Source organism: Orycteropus afer, unplaced genomic scaffold (genome assembly GCF_000298275.1).
Source record: "Orycteropus afer afer isolate SDZICR_OR568_19922 unplaced genomic scaffold, OryAfe1.0 scaffold00564, whole genome shotgun sequence".
In the NCBI taxonomy this organism is placed as follows: domain Eukaryota; kingdom Metazoa; phylum Chordata; class Mammalia; order Tubulidentata; family Orycteropodidae; genus Orycteropus; species Orycteropus afer.
Genome location: NW_006922151.1, coordinates 203,741 through 208,332, shown reverse-complemented (window position 1 = coordinate 208,332; position 4,592 = coordinate 203,741). Strand labels below are relative to the sequence as shown.

Genomic DNA, 4,592 nt, shown 5'->3' with positions numbered 1-4,592 from the left:
ACAATTCAATGACATCAACTCTTTCTCCATCTTCCTTATTCATTGTCCAGCTTTCACATGCATATGACATGACTGAAAACTCCATGGCTTGGGTTAAACAAACCTTAATTAAAGGAGACATTTTGGCTCTTCAGCACTTTAAAAAGGACTTTTGCAGCATATTTGCCCTGTACAATGCATCATCTGATTTATTGAGTGCTGTTTCCATTGGTGTTGATTGTGGAAATAAGTAATATGGAATCGTTGACAACTTTCATCTTTTCTCCGTTTATTGTGATGCTGCTTGTTGGTCCAGTTTTGAGGATTTTCATTTTCTTTGTATTGAGGTGTAATCCACACTGCAGATTATAGTCTTTAATCTTTGTCAGTAATGCTTCAAGTCATCTTCACTTTCAGCAAGAAAGATTGTATCATCTGCATATCACAGGTTGTTAATTAATCTTCCTCCAATCCCAATGCCATGTTTTTCTTCATACAGGCCAGCTTCTCAGATTATTTGCTCAGCATATAGATTGAATAAGTATGATGTAAGCATACAACCTTGACCCACTCTCTTCCTTATTTTAAACCATGCAATATCCCCTTGTTCTGTTCAAAAGACAACCTCCCGGTCTATGTACAGGTCCCCCTTGAGCACAATAAAGTGTTCTGTAATTCCCACTCTTCTCATTTTTATCCATAATTTGTTATGATCCACACAGTCAAATGTCTTTGCATAGTCTATAAAACACAAGTAAACATGTTTCTGGTATTCTTTGCTTTCATCCAAGATCTGTCTGACATCAACTATGATACCCTTTGTTCCAACTCCTCTTCTGAATCCAGCTTGCATTTCTGGAAGTTCCCTGAATATCTCTCCTGGGATATTCCAGGATTTACTGATTGGAAGTCAGTTATATTTAGTTATATTAAGAGGGTATGATCCTCATCAATAGATAGAAACGTATAGGAATAATCATACGACATCAACAAAGTGTCAATATCAGGCAGCAGCTTCAAATCCAAAATGATGGTTTGATGTGAAGTGGAATTTTAGTTGTCGTAGAAAGCAGACTGAAAGAAAAGTGGAGCCTATAATTACGTGTAATCCATGGAATCCTGTGGCGACAAAGAAAGTGGAGCCATAGATTCCGTCAGCAATTGTAAATGGAGCTTCGTAATACTCGGAGGCTTGCAGGAGGGTAAAGTACACACCTAAGGAGATAGTGAGGAATAGTGCTTGAATTATGTGAGCTCGGTTTCCCTCCATTAGGCTGTGGTGAGCTCATGTAATAGTAACTCCGGAGGCTAGCAGAATAGCAGTGTTTAATAGGGGTACTTCTATTGGATTTAGGGGATAAATGCCTGTAGGTGGTCAGCAGCCGCCTAGTTCTGGGGTTGGGGCTAGGCTAGAGTGATAAAAAGCTCAGAAGAAGCCTGCGAAAAAGAATACTTCTGAGATGATGAAGAGGATTATGCCGTATCGGAGGCCTTTTTGTAGTACTGGAGTGTGGTGGCCTTGATAGGTGCTTTCTCGAATGATGTCGCGTCATCATTGATATATAGTAAGAATATTTGTTAATAAACCTAAGGATAGTAGGGTAAAGGAGTTAAAGTGGAATCATATAATTAACCCTGAGGTTAATAATAAGGCAGATAGTGCACCTGTTAGAGGTCAGGGACTGGGGTTTACTATGTGATAAGCGTGGGTTTGGTGGGTCATTAGGTATTGTCGTGTAAGTATAAGCTGACTAGTAGCGTAAATACATATGCTTGAATTAGAGCTACTGCAAATTCTAATATGGTAAGTAGTAATAGAATAATAAATGTGATGAATGCTGTGGTAGTGCTGATTGATATTAGTGCTAGTGTGGCCCCTCCGATCAGATGTATTAGTAGATGGCCTGCTGTGATATTAGCAGTGAGCCGGATAGCTAAAGCTATAGGTTGAATAAATAGGCTGATTGTTTCAATAATAATGAGTATAGGGATTAGAGGAATTGGTGTTCCTTGGGGGAGGAAGTGGGCTAATGATGATTTTGTTTTGTGGCGGAACCCGGTAATTACAGCTCCTGCTCACAGGGGGATAGCCATTCCTAGGTTTATTGATAGTTGGGTGGTAGGAGTAAAGGAGTGAGGTAATAGTTCTAGTAGGTTTGTTGATCCAATAAAAAGAATTAGTGAGATCAATATTAGAGATCATGTCCGACCTTTTGTATTGTGGATGGATATTAGTTGTTTTAGAGTTAGTTTAACTAGTCATTGTTGAATTGCCGGTAGACGATTGGTAACTAGTCGGTTTGATGTGGGATATAGGAGTATTGGGAAGCTAGAGATATATTTGTAACTAGGGAGATTAGCATCCATTTTTTAATTATTTTCAGGTAGATTTTACTTGTTTGTGATAGTAATGATATTGTTTGATAATTTCTATAATCTACGGGATCATCTTTCTTTGGAATGGGTACAAATATGCATCTCTTCCAGTCAGTTGGCCAAGTAGCTGTCTTTGAAATTTCTTGGCATATATGAGCAAGTACCTCCTTCATAGCACATATTTGTTCAAACATCTCAATGAGTATTCTATCAAATCCTAGAGCCTTGTTTTTTCACAATTCCTCCAGTGGAGCTTTGACTTTTTTTTCTGTAATACCATAAGTTTTTGATCATATGTCACCTCCTGAAATGGATGAACATAGGCCAATTCTTTTTGGTATAGTGACTCTGTATATTCCTTCCATCTTCTTTGATGTTTCCTGAACCATTCAATATGTTGCCCAATATTGCAACTCAGGTCTTGAATTTTTTCTTAAGTTATTTTAGCTTGAGCAATTACAAGTATGTTCTTCCCTTTTGGTTTTCTAACTCTAAGTCTTTGAACGTTCCATTATCATAATGGACTTTGTCTTCTTTAGCTGCCCTTTGAAATCTTCTGTTCATCTCTTTTATCTTATCATTTCTTCTATTTGCTTTAGCTACTCTATGTTCAAGAACAAGATTCTGAATTTCTTCTGACATGCATTTTAGTCTTTTCCTCCTTTCCTGTCTTTATAATTATCTTTTGCTCTCTTCATAGATGATGTTCTTGATGTCATCCCACAATTTATCTGGTTGTCAGTCATTGGTGTTCAATGTGTTCAATCTATTCTTTAGATGGTTTCTAAATTCAGGTGGGATCTAATCAATGTTAGTAATTGACTGCAAATTGTTTAGCAGAATCTTGCATTTTGCAACAATCTTTATTAAATGTCTAGTATATTGTGTTTGTTTCTTTAATAGAAGTCCTTCCATTTATTTCTTCCTAGTTCAAAATACCGTTTTTATGTGCTTTGTATATTATACTTCTACATGAAATTTCATTTGAAAGATTTTTTTTTTATAAAAAGAAAAAGAAAGTTAACTTTCTTTTTGATTTGACATAAAATCCCAACTGTACCACTTAGTAGCATTACAAATGTGTGTGAAATGCTTAACTTCCTTGAACCTTGATTTCTCCATGTCAAAGTGTAGGAATGCCTGCTACAGGAACACTGGGGTTGCAGTAGCTAAGCACTAGGTTGTTGGTATGAACCCACCAGCTCTTAGCTCAGCAGGAGAATGATGTGGCATTTGCTTCTGTAAAGACTATAGCCTTGGAAATCCTATAGGACAGTTCTACTTTATGGGGAGGTTCTCTAGGAATCGACTTGATAGTCATGGGTTTAATTCCTACTATATGTTCGACCAAGTTTTGAGAGGAAAGACAAGCAAAAAGATGTAAAGGAAATACAAAAACTGAAAATAAACACACTTGATATATCTAAGCTAAAAAACAAGCTCACTGCCATCAAGTCGATTGTGACTCATAGCAACCCCCATTGAGTTTCTGAGGTGGTAAATCTTTACAGTAGTAGATTGTCCCAACTTCCTTCTGCAGAGTGGCTGGTGGGTTTGAACCAGCAACCTTCTGGTTAGTAGTCAAATACCTTAGGCACTATGCCACCTAGGATCTTTATAATCATTAATAATCTAAAATTGGTATTTTGTAAGATTAAGGGATAATTCTTGATTTCAGGGATCTGAGACCTTTAGAGAATCTCCTCCTCATAATGTTCACTGTATTTCATGTTCCTGTTTTCTTGAGTTCTGAAGTAACTGTAAATTTCTAGAAACTGAACATCTTATGTTGGGCTTTACACAAGTGTACTCTCATTCATGTCCTTTAAAAAAAAAAAATTTGTTTGGGTGAGAGGTTACAGAGCAAATTCATTTTCCATACATCAGTTTATACACATTTTGTCTCATGACACTGACTTCAATTTCTCACAATGGAACAGATCTCTTCCTACTTCTTCCCTAGAGTTACCTCTTCCTTCTGCCCGCCCCCCCATGCACTCTTACATCCTGATATATCTTCCTGTGCATATACTGCCCTTCTATTCTTCCATGATTTATCCCTCCAAGAAATACATCTACCTAATATAAATGTTTAACTCCTATGCCTGTCTTTTGTTTGGCTGGAAGTCACAGGAGTAGGTCCAATGCCAGATTCGAGGGCAGGTAGGGCCATAGTCTTAGGAGTTTCACCAGGCTCTATCAGACCAGCAAAACTGGTCTTTTTTTTTTTTTTTTTT

General features: G+C 37.3%; 1 pseudogene; it reads right to left on the bottom strand.

Moving 5' to 3' along the window:
- Positions 1-908: 908 nt before the first annotated feature.
- Positions 909-1,702, bottom strand: LOC122151560 (annotated as a pseudogene).
- Positions 1,703-4,592: the final 2,890 nt, after the last annotated feature.